Source organism: Protomyctophum bolini, assembly GCF_963924005.1.
Source record: "Protomyctophum bolini genome assembly, chromosome: 6".
In the NCBI taxonomy this organism is placed as follows: Eukaryota; Metazoa; Chordata; class Actinopteri; order Myctophiformes; family Myctophidae; genus Protomyctophum; species Protomyctophum bolini.
This window is the reverse complement of record NC_137867.1, coordinates 45,482,575-45,494,900: the sequence shown is the minus strand read 5'-3', so window position 1 is coordinate 45,494,900 and position 12,326 is coordinate 45,482,575. Positions and strand designations below refer to the sequence as shown.

The 12,326-nt window shown below is 43.9% G+C and overlaps 1 long non-coding RNA gene across 1 annotated transcript; it reads left to right on the top strand.

The window, feature by feature from the left end:
- Window positions 1–2,839: 2,839 nt before the first annotated feature.
- LOC308316782 lies at window positions 2,840–8,869 on the top strand. Its single transcript, XR_013964205.1, has 3 exons — window positions 2,840–3,215; window positions 3,970–4,091; window positions 8,733–8,869. It is a non-coding gene; the product is annotated as an uncharacterized lncRNA (long non-coding RNA).
- The last annotated feature ends 3,457 nt before the right edge of the window (window positions 8,870–12,326 follow it).

Here is a 12,326-nt window from a genome sequence, read left to right as displayed (position 1 = left end):
GACCTGTAACGATGCAACTTGGGAACCTAATAATACCCATTGTCATAGCACCCGTTTTAACTATCTGTGTCCCACATGGAGATCTCTGTTTCTGTCTGTCTGTCTGTGTCTGAAGACAAGAGTGCAAACTGACTGTGAAAAGTGGACTGGTTAAGTACACGATTATCCGTGCAGGAATGAATGCAGTCCACTAGGGGGCACTGTCACACAGGATGAACAACATACACAGTATAGAGAGCCATATGAGCTGTGAACACAACAGTAAATAGAAAGCAGGATTTTGATTGATTGATTGATTGATCAGCAGCTTTGAAGGAGTCAAGGGATTTGCATGTCTTAAAGACTGTTGGTAGGGCGTTCCACATTTTGGTGGCATAGGAGCGAAATGAATTTAGTCCCTTGTTTGTACCGAAGCTGGGTTGCACATGGTTTGTTGAACTCCTTCTGGTGTTGTGGGTGTGGACTTCATTGACATTAAGGAAGTATTTAGACAGGTGCATGGGTATCTTGGTGGTGTATCGAATCTTGTGGACCAGACCCATTGCAAGATGCTGTACTCTGTCGTCAACCCTAGTGGGTTCAGGGGGTGAGGCCCAGTATAGTAGCCTGACCAGTTTGTTTTGGGAGGTCTGGAGCCTTGTTTTAAGGGCATTTGAGGTGCTGTAGTACCAAGAGGTGCGTGCATAGTCGAAGAAACCTTGTACGAGGGCTCCTGTTAGGGTCTTTCCAGTTGTTACACACATACACACACACACACACACACACACATGCGCGCACACACACACACACACACACACACACACACACACACACACCAGAGGTAGGCATATACTGCTGTGGGTTTGTTGTTGAAATGCTCGGCAGCAGGCCTACCTCTGTTGTGTTTGAAAATAGCCGATCTATGTGAGCTTGTAGATCTGTTATTTTCAAATGGCTGATAAGGTTGAAGTATACCCAAGTACTGTACTTGAGTAAATGTACTTAGTTACTTTCCACCAGTGGGACAGAGAGTGACATTTTGACAGAGTGTAATTATAGAGCTGATGGAAACACAATCGACACTGTTTACATTTACTATTAATCCCTGGCATGTGTGTGTGTGTGTGTGTGTGTGTGTGTGTGTGTGTGTGTGTGTGTGTGTGTGTGTGTGTGTGTGTGTGTTTGCGTGTGCGTTTGTGTGTGTGTGGGTGTGTGTGTGTGTGTGTGCGTGACCATTCCTTTGAGGTCACAGAGGTCATTTTTACCGAGGTGGATGAAGTCGTGAAATAATTGCCTAAAAATAACTTCGCTGTGGCAGAGACATCGGACGACGCCTAGATAATTGACTCGCTGAGTCGCTCGCCTGTGTGTGCGCGCGCGTGTGTGCGCATCTGCGTGTGTGCGTGCGTGCGTGCATTTACATTTTGTCAACAACTGGAGGAACTCTGTGAGGGATTGAGTGAATCCTTGAGAAACATTATCCAACTAGATCGTTTGTCAGTGTCATTTATTTCCAGACACGAATAGCTTGTTACCACTTACTGTAAGCCCTGTTGACCCCCAGGGGTCCTTGAGGGAGTTCCAGGGGGTCCGCAGCTAAATGATATAGTTAGGAACCAAATGGACCGTTATCGGTATATGTAACTCTGAGAGTGTACAAATGGATGGTTCCATTTGTACACTCTCAGAGTTAAATTAACATTGATTTCACAATATAAATTGGGGTCTCAGGGATTAGAATTGCCATTAAATGGGGCTGTGTAGACTAGAGTAATGCATGTCAAACTGGGGGTCCTTGGAATTGAACGGGTTGAGAATCACTGCTAGAGCCGTAAAAATCTTCTCTCATGGGGGTCCCTGCCGTATCTTTTGAAATGGGGGTCCGCGGGTTAAGGGGGTCCTTGACATAAAAGCTTTTGGGATCCACTGGCTTTATCGTATGCAGAAACTTCAGTTATATACCGGTACTTAAATAAATGAAACCCCACTTAGTTTTTATATATATATATATATATATATATATATATATATATATATATATATAGCTTTTGTCTCAATATTTTCCATTGATAATGAAAGGAGAAATTAGGTCAAATGTCTGCCAAATTTTACGTACATTTGTGGCAACACAAATACTAAATGCTATTGACAAGATTTACGTCATTTATTTGTATATAGACGAGCAAATCGGCTAAATCACTTCAGTTGTTCGTGAGATGATGTATGACGATAAGAGTGCCACTCACTGCACACGGGTGTGATATTTTCCGTGGGAGGTTAGGTTTAGGGTGAGGGTCAAGGTTAGGTTTAGGTGTGCTGCCCCGTGGGAGGTTAGGTTTAGCGTGAGGGTTAATTGGTTAAATGATACCATCTAATGGCCTGGTGCTGACTGACTGACTGACTGACTGACTGACTGACTGGCTGGCTGGCTGACTGACTGGCTGAGTGGCTGCTTGTAGTGTAAGCTCAAGGAGATGAAAAAGTGCATGCGTGTGCAGGAAAGCGATACACACTGATAATGAAGTCATCATGCTGAGAATGTGTTTTAGGACATCCTGTGTATGACAACTGACTGACAGTTGTGTGTGTGTGTGTGTGTGTGTGTGTGTGTGTGTGTGTGTGTGTGTGTGTGTGCTTGTGCGGCTGTGCGCGCACGTGGTGGGGGGGGGGGGTGTAGTTATGTGTGAGAACACATGCTTGTCATTTCATTTTCAACCCTCTGGAGTGTTGATACGGGGGGGGGACACACAAGTGTATGACATCATAGGAACCTAAGATAAATCCCCTGGCTCACTTTGCCTGCATGGTCTTACACACAGAGAGGAGAGGAGAGGAGAGGAGAGGAGAGGAGAGGAGAGACGAGGAACATCCTTAATCCCTCTAGCTCGCGCCTTCTCCCTGCTCCTCTTCCTCACGACCTTCATCTCTCTGACAGATAGACAGACAGACAGACAGACAGACAGACAGACAGACAGGCAGGCAGGCAGGCAGGCAGGCAGGCATGCAGGCAGGCAGGCAGGCAGGCAGGCAGGCAGACAGAGACTCAAAGATTTCACACAAATGAAATCCTCTGATGGCTGTCTGACTGTGTTGTAGGCTATAGAGTGGAGGACATGCAGAACACTCTGGACAGCTCAGAGTGGTCAACACCTTCCATCAGGATATCCTCCCGCTGAAGATCTGACACTTTAGGAACTTTATAAAGAAAACAGAAAACGTTCAACTAAACCTCAAAGGTACGTTTCATCTCTGTTTCATCTGTTTAGTCTCTTTATTCCATTTCTTATGTGATTTTTCAGTTTATTCAGTATATTCAGATTATTCGAAGATTGTTCAATTTATTCAGGATATTCAATTTATTCAGATTATTCTATGATTGTTCAGGTTATTCAGATTATTCTATGATTATTCAGGTTATTCTATGATTGTTCAGTTAATTCAGTTTATTCAGATTATTCTGTGATTATTCAGTTTATTCAGTTCCTTCAGTTTATTCAGATTCTTCTGATCGTTCAGTTTATTCAGATTCTTCTATGATTGTTCAGTTTATTCAGATTCTTCTATGATTGTTCAGTTTATTCAGATTCTTTATATGATTATTCAGTTAATTCAGTTTCTTCTATGATTATTCAGTTTAATTCAGTTTATTCAGATTCTTCTATGATTATTCCGTTTATTCAGTTCCTTCAGTTTATTCTATGTTAATTCACTTTCATCTCCAAGTCTTCTCTTTCCTACATTTAAAACATTTTCATGATAATCGTATCAATTCATCAGTTTTACATCGTCTATATATAAGTCATCATTTAAGCCCTGCATGTCAACGTGATATAATATGTAGGCTATGTTTTATTATATCAAGATTCAAAACCTTGATTTATTTTCATTTGTCTTTTTCAAACGTATTGATTGATTGTGATGATGGTGCGTGTGTGCGTGCGTGTGAATGCGTGTGTGCGTGCGTGCGTGTGTGTGCGTGCGTGTGTGTAGATGAACGTGGCTAAGATTCATGACAAGACGTTCATAAAGAACTTCTGGGAGAAGAGGATCGACCGCCACAGCCAGCAGGACGGCACGGAGGTGCAGAGGAAGGAAAGCAGCGCCCTCAACAGGTCAGTGCTATATTAGTCCAGCTAGAGGCCCAGTACAGATGTTGGTACCATGTCGACTTGTCGACTAAATCAACTGTAGCTCTCTGTCTTCTATAAACACAACACCATTTAGTAGACTAAAATCATATGATATTTAGTCGACTGAAACTAACAGACTAACACTAAAACATTCCAGGTGCAGACTAAAATGTGACTAAAACAAAATGAAAACTATTCAAGAGACTAATGACTAAACTTAAAATCTAAATTTGCTGCCAAAAACAACACTGCCATGAAGGGCAGATTCCACACCATGGTCCCAGCGACACAGAGAGAGAGAGAGAGAGAGAGAGAGAGAGAGAGAGAGAGAGAGAGAGAGAGAGAGAGAGAGAGAGAGAGAGAGGATAGTTGTTTAGAGTTTACACTACTAGATGAAGTAGGAATGCTAACGTTTAAACACCAAAGTACCGAAACAATGTAATTCATTATTTGTTGTTTAAATTGTAATGCAAGAGTTGTGGCACCTCAGAATTTGTCACTCACTCTTTGATCCTTACTTGGTGTCTACACCTGAACGTGTCCAGAGCTCTGTCTTCTATAAACACAACACCAGATATCTGTCTAAACACCTGAACGTGTCCAGAGCTCTCTCTCTTCTATAAACACAACACCAGATATCTGTCTAAACACCTGAACGTGTCCAGAGCTCTGTCTTCTATAAACACAACACCAGATATCTGTCTAGACACCTGAACGTGTCCAGAGAGCTCTGTCTTCTATAAACACAACACAACATAAACACATCCTCTTGATGTTTGCTTCTCAAATTATATTACCTGGAGATTTGGCCCTCACAAGTCAATAATTCAAGTACGCACGCACGCACGCACACACACAGTGAAAAGGTCATGAGGCGGATTCGAACCGGTGTGGTCACCCGTTGAGCCATAAATTAACAAGTTTAAGGCATGTAACGGATTAGCCAATAGACACGTCTAAAAACAGACCAGACAGTACCACCATCACTGAGGCCACCTCAGGACACACACGCACCCATACACTCAGGACGTATAGCTCGGTCACTTGAGACAAAGGAAGGTTCCCGGTTCGATCCCCGGCTCTGTCCTTGAGCAAGACACGGCACAGAACCTGACACGAGACAAGACACAGCACTGGTTTAACTGGATAGTAACCCAAGGTTTATTAATTTGTTGCCAAACCAAGCTGCCTGCGTTAAAACATGCCTGAGGAAAGTAGGGGTGCTGGGCGGGGGGCGCCTTAGCCTCTGGTTAATTGCCTGTGTCAGTTTGCTCATGCGTGTGGAGAGGGAAAGTAAAAGCCACTTTTCCGCGTGAAAAGTGCTCAAAAGTGCTCAAATGTGCTGACCTCATCACATTTGTGATGACCTCATCACATTTGTGACGACCTCATCACATTTGTGATGACGGCTTCTCTGACGTTTCAGTCAGAGTTGGAGGGTTGTCTGACTGACTGAAATGAAAGAGAATGTTCAATCGCCTATACTTTTGCTATACTTGTGCACGACTCTACAACACTTTTGTAACAAACTGTAGGAAATTAATTTACAAAAGAAAAACTAAACACTGGGGGAGGGCCGTATAGGCATTCGCAACTAACAATATTTATTTTAGAAATCGATGCTATATCGATTACATTTTCATCAAATGAAGAGCGTTTTTGTAATGATATATATATATATATATTTTTACACATCAATGTAATCCTGGGCCAGTGGCCAGTTCACACATGGTATGTGTGAATTGGTGACCTATAGAAATGTGCGATGCCAGTTACAGCACAGAGCTGCCAGGATGCATTAGGTCACCGAAAATGATCTGGCTCTTCTTGTGACTATGTCTGTCAGGTGACACATACTGATGATTAGTGTGATTGACTGTCTCTCTCTGTGTGTGTGTGTGTGTGTGTGTGTGTGTGTGTGTGTGTGTGTGTGTGTGTGTGTGTGTGTGTGTGTGTGTGTGTGCGTGTGTGTGGTGTGTGTGCATGCGCGCGTTATGTATACGTGCGTGTGTGTGTGTATTTGCTAGGGGGACTTTGAGGGTTACCTCATCTGCTGAGTCTGTAGGAATTGTAATGAAAGAGTTGTGGCACCTCAGCATTTGATAGGCCACTCACTCTTTGATCCTTACTTGGTGTCTCCGCCTCCTAATCCCTAATCCCTAATCCCTCTAAACCCCTGGATCTCGTATCCTGGACACACTGAAGAAACAGTGGAAACAGGAACCTGATAACCTGACCACGGTGGACTGACTGAGGGGCTGCCATATCGTGCAACCTCCAGCTTTTCACCAGAGGAGAAAAACTGAAATTATTATTATTTTTTTCATCCAAAATGAGTTAATAGCACAGGCAGACTCTTCCTTCAGACTCTTACTAGTATAGAGCATGTCTGAAATAAATGCCAGAGCTGAAATCGACATGTAAATATGAAATACAAAATGCTAACCATGCCCCGAACCAGGTGACGAAGCAGCGACTCTACTCAAGAGTCTCAGCAAACTTGTTTTGCACTTAAACAACAGTGAGCATGTTGCTGGACAGAGACATATAATGGGTGGCATAGAGCAGGGGTTCTCAACCCGTGGGTCAAGTCCCCTCGGGGGGGGTCGCCAAATTATTTAAGGGGCTCCCCAAATTATATAAAAAAACCAAAAAACTAAATTGCAACTGAATGGCTGGAATCTGGAAATGAAGAGTTTACATAGTGTAGGGGCAATATGCCTCTCTTTCTTATAGAACACCAGAGATATAGGCTATGGTTCAACAACGTGCTCACACTTTGGGACTAGGGCGTCTTGTTGTTTACTCACTTGACACTTGTAGTTGTTTGTCGGTGGTGAATGGTGATTGGTGATGACTGCAACAGGTTGATATTATGGCAGGAGTTTGTGTTGTGTGAGTGTAATGGTTTCAAAATAAACACGGGGCAAACAAAACAAGAACAGGCTCCAGACAATGAAACTAAACAAAATGTCTCAAAACAGACGAGCGCAGGGTTCAATAAAACAAATAATAAAGTAGGCTACTTTTCTTTCTTTTTTTCCTTTCTTTAAACTGCTGTTTGTGCGATGTGTGTGAGCTGTTGAAATCTGTATCTCTACTGGCGTCTTTCCAGTTTCTACCCACAGCTGTGGGCCTGTGGCTTAATTAAGGGGAACCATGGTGCCATTTTCCAAGGCAACCAGTGGGGGCGCCACAAATATGTGAAATCAAGTAAGATGGCTCCTACACATAGTAGCCTACATAGTACATTCATAAACGTTCCTTACTGATTCTATCCGGTTCCAGTATTCATTTATGATACATATATATTCTCTATTATAAGGTTATATTTTTGCAGTCAGTTTGTATTGGGGGTGGTCGTGAGACATGGCCAAACCCTTTCCGGGGGTCCCCAGCCAAAAAGGTTGAGAACCCCTGGCATAGAGGAGACAGGAGACATGATTGTGCACGTTCAGGTTAATTACGTTCAGGTTCATTATTCTTATCACCCTGTCAAACATACAATTGTATGTAGAAGTACAGAACAAATAATGTTTGCTTTCACCAACTTTGTTGAAGAAGAGTCTGGGCAGTTATGTCTTATAGTTCCTTCTATGCCAGTGTTAATTTTGAGTTGGCTAAGACAAGACTAAAGCTAAACAGTTTAAGTAGCCTAGGTATAGGCCTAAAGTCCAATGGTGTGTTCAAAGACTGAGTTTAAATCAGAATTTGCTGTACTAAAAGTAACAATAAGGCTGTGTTGCTAAAATACTTTTAGTTTTACTGTATATTTACTAAAAGTTTCTAGTCTCTGAGGCTAAATCTATAGTAACCTCTGAGGTTACGTTTAGAGACCACTCAGAGTTCATGACCGGTACATATACGTAGCGGCGGAGCAATGGAGCTGTGTGTGTGTGTGTGTGTGTGTGTGTGTGTGTGTGTGTGTGTGTGTGTGTGTACAGTGTGGCGGTGACGCTGCTACCCATGCATGCTGGGTGACATGCCTACAGTATATTATTATACCATGAAAACACATGCCATGATTTTGTAAGTGTATACTGTAACTGCACCTTTACTATTTGTGTCCTTGTATGCATCTCCTTTGTGTGTGTGTGTATGTGTATGTGTATGTGTGTGTGTGTGTGTGTGTGTGTGTGTGTGTGTGTGTGTGTGTGTGTGTGTGTGTGCATGTGTGTGTGTGCGTGCGTGTCAGCTGTCAGTGTGCATGCTGTCTGTTCCTTCCTGTGTTCATGCAGTTGATAATCCTCATGACCTTTTAACAAGCACACATGCACTCTCACACACATGTGCACACGCGCGCGCACACACACACACACACACACACACACAAAGGAGCAACTTAAAAACTGTCTGGGTTGTTCACACAAGACTGAACAGTATAGGCGATGAAATGACCAAACGTTTCAGCAATGTCCGTGCGTACCTATGTATCATTGGTCATGAGCACGAGTATATGACTTATTAGTACCAGTAGGGGGTGCCAGAAACAGAGAGGGATAGTGCATGCTCTATTGCCTGCTAATGAGAGAGAGAGAGAGAGAGAGAGAGAGACTTTAAAGTGGAATAGTAATAAGTAAAACATTTGAGTAACATTAAGTTCCAACCCTGGTCCTCCTGCAGGTTGAGAGACGAGTGGAGCGTCCGGCTGGAGAGCCGAACCAAACACCTGAAGATCCTCAACATCAAGCCCAACCCGGCTGTCCAAGCATGAGCCCACCGTTGTGTAACATCTGACCACCATCTGACCACCTGAAGACCCTCAACATCAAGTCCAACCCGGCTGTCCAAGCATGAGGCCACCATCCTCCAAGCATGAGGCCACCATCCTCCAAGCATAAGGCCAAAAAAAGCATAATGAACCAATATCGTCCATTTATTATATCGTGGTACGCATCATTATCGTTACAATATAGTCTGAGAGGCTAAATCTCATCACATGGTGGTTCCGTGGCTCAACTGCAGAATAAAAAATGGACCTTGACATGAAAAGGGTTGAAAACCACTGCCCTGATGCAGAGAACCACCACCATCGTCCACCATCTTTCTGTCCATAGACATTCGGCATATTAACATAAATCATGTTTTAGTGGTGTCACGACCCTTGGGTCTTCATCATAATGTTATGTGTACTGTATAAACCCTCATTGTCTATATGAATAGGCCTTTAGGTAGGTGAGTGAGTGAGTGTGTGTGCGTGCGTGCGTGAGTGATGTCATGTAGGTACTGTATGATGTCACCATAACGTGTCATTTTATGTCTGCCTCTTGGACAGTTCCCGTGTGTTTTTACTGCTTAAATAAAGTTTAAATTAAAAAAAAATGAAATAGAGAATTAGGTGACGCCTGGGATATGATTGGTTGCAGCCTATTATACAAGGAAGTGTATATGAGGGAGGTGATTGGTTGCAGCCTATTATACCAGGAAGTGTATATGAGGGAGGTGATTGGTTGCAAACTTGCAGCCTATACCAAGGTATATGAAATGGAGGTAACGTCATTTTCGTTATCACGCAATTCCAGACGGCAGATTCGACTGGATGGAAACCGCAAGGTTGCAAGTTTGAACCCCCGGAGTTAGTGTCAAAGTGTCCTTGAGCAAGACACTGAACCCCTAATTGCCCCCCCCCCCCTTAGATCACTTTTAAACAAACATATCCCAGCAACTGCAGAAAGTTGCTCTCTCAACTTGATTAACGGCAGCCTACCTGTTAATGTTTTGGGCAGCTGCTGCTGATGATTTTACCAGCGTCGGCGTGATACTTTTATAATTAATTCATTACTCACCTAATGCTGGCTACCGCCGCAGTAGCTCGATAGGATCCACTTCTCCACCATGTGTAACGTATATTCCAAAGTGTGTAAACATTGTTTAAGTCAAAGATGCAGCAGCATCATGGCTTTCATAATGGCAATATCAACTTTGGCTAAAAGCAACTGTCTGTCATGGAAGTATAGGCTACAGCGGAAACAGACTTCCTCTTCAAAATAAGAGGTATATACTTGTTGTTGTGGCTCTTTGTTGGTTCCAAACATTTCTACTTTATAGCCAACACAAACCGCACTGATGCACCTAGGGACTATATGGATGTGCGCAGATCAAAGACACAGATTGTCCACAGGTTCAATGTCATTTTAGTTTGTATTTACTTTCCTTTAAAGTGCACAAACAGCTCCTTCTGGCATTTGTCTCTTCTGTGTTGTCGGTCTGGTAAAAACTGGTCTGTCCACCAGGTGCATGCCACTCCCCAATCACCCAGGCCATTATGCTATCAATTAGGCCTGGGGAGGCGTGCCCTTGGTGTCCAAACAGTGATTCAAATATACATAACCCATCAAACCAATGCCAAATAATAACTACAACAATTGTGATAATAATAATAATAATAATAATATAGACATACAAAACAGTGAGGATGGCTTCTACACTTGTTGCAATGATTAGTCAACACTATAGTTTTATTTCTTAAGTGAACTTACAGGATGTGTAGATATATTTGTAGCGCCCTGAGAGATATAATGCTTTGACTGATCTGTCTGGCATGATGAGTGACAGTGTGACGCAGTGTGGTCATCCATCCATCAATCATCTGACTTCTGACAGGCCGGCCCCCCCCGGCCCCCTGGAGTCACGGGCCCGGGTGTGTGTGTGTGTGTGTGTGTGTGTGTGAACGGGTGAATGACATGTTTCGCACATGCAATGTATGTAAAGCGCCTTGGATAAAGGCGCTATATAAATGCACCATTTATCATGTACCATACCAATTGCTCACCCCCAGAATAGCTATGCTATGGGCCCGGGGTAAGTGGGGTTCAAGTGCTTATAGGCCTATAGTGGCCTATATAGGCCCCGAATCTCCTTCGGGGGCAAAAAATAGCCGATCTACAAGCTCACGACGCGGGGGACGCTAAGCTCAGGGAGGTAAAGGCAAATGTCAAACCTCTTGGCTATCCCTAGAATGGGATGGCTAGATAACACAACCCCCAAGAATGGGATGGCTGGATAACACAACCCCCAAGAATGGGATGGCTAGATAACACAACCCCCAAGAGGGGCGGGGCCAGGCCGCTGTGTTCTGGGACCTGATGACAGCCAACTCTAAAAACTACTTGGGAATGTCACAGCTGTCTGTCTGTCTGTCTGTCTGTCTGCCTGCCTGCCTGCCTGCCTGCCTGTCTGTATAGAGAGGACATTGTGTTCACGTCCCCCAGACAGAGGTATCACTGCACGCACGCACACTTTGTCACGTTTCTATCTTGATTCATTGTTGTCAGGTTTGATTGATTGATTGAAACGTGTATTTCACAGTATGTAGAATATGTGTGTGTGTGTGTGTGTGTGTGTGTGTGTGTGTGTGTGTGTGTGTGTGTGTGTGTGTGTGTGTGTGACTCAACTTGGCCTGTTGTAGCGCCACCATGAGGCTGATTTGAAAACTGTCAAGTGGCATTTATTCCTCAGCCTATAGTGGGAATAGGCATGCACGGCTTGGGATATCCGTGGATATGCACGGCTTGGGATACACTGCCATGTCTTCCTATTCAGAATGCATTTCTTTCATTTGGATTCCAAAGGGATTCGATTTCCCAAAAGTTGCGTAACTGATCTGACAGTGCCTGTTCCTCTCCGACGCTGATGTGCATCACTTCAATGTGACACACACACACACACACACACACACACACACACACACACACACACACATTGCGTAATAAGGCAATGTATGCATACTGTACAATATGTGGAGAGTTGGAGACCTTAGGAGGGGGGAGGGCCCGCGGGGTAATAGGACCTTAGTACTTAGCAAGTAGCCTATACTGTTGTGTGAAATGTGGAGGCATTTGACTCATTTGATGAATGATAGGTGGTTTGCAGGCATTTGACTCCCCCAAGGTTTCCGCGGTGGGCGCGTGTGCAGCCGAGAGGCTCTGAGGCTCAGCCTGGCGGCCTCAGAAGTGTAATATCTCCCGCTGGCCGCTGTCCATCACTTTGGCCCAGGGCTTCCCAAAGTGGGGTCCGGGAACAACCCCCAGGGGTCCTTGAGGGAGTTCCAGGGGGTCCCCAGCTATAAGTGATAGTTAGGAACCAAATGGGTCTGTGTGGGTCTGTAACTCTGAGAGGTAAGTTAAAATTGATTTTACAACATAAATTGTGGGCCCCAGAGATAGAAATGCCACTACATGCATGTAAAACTGGGGGTCCCATTAATTTAAACAGGTT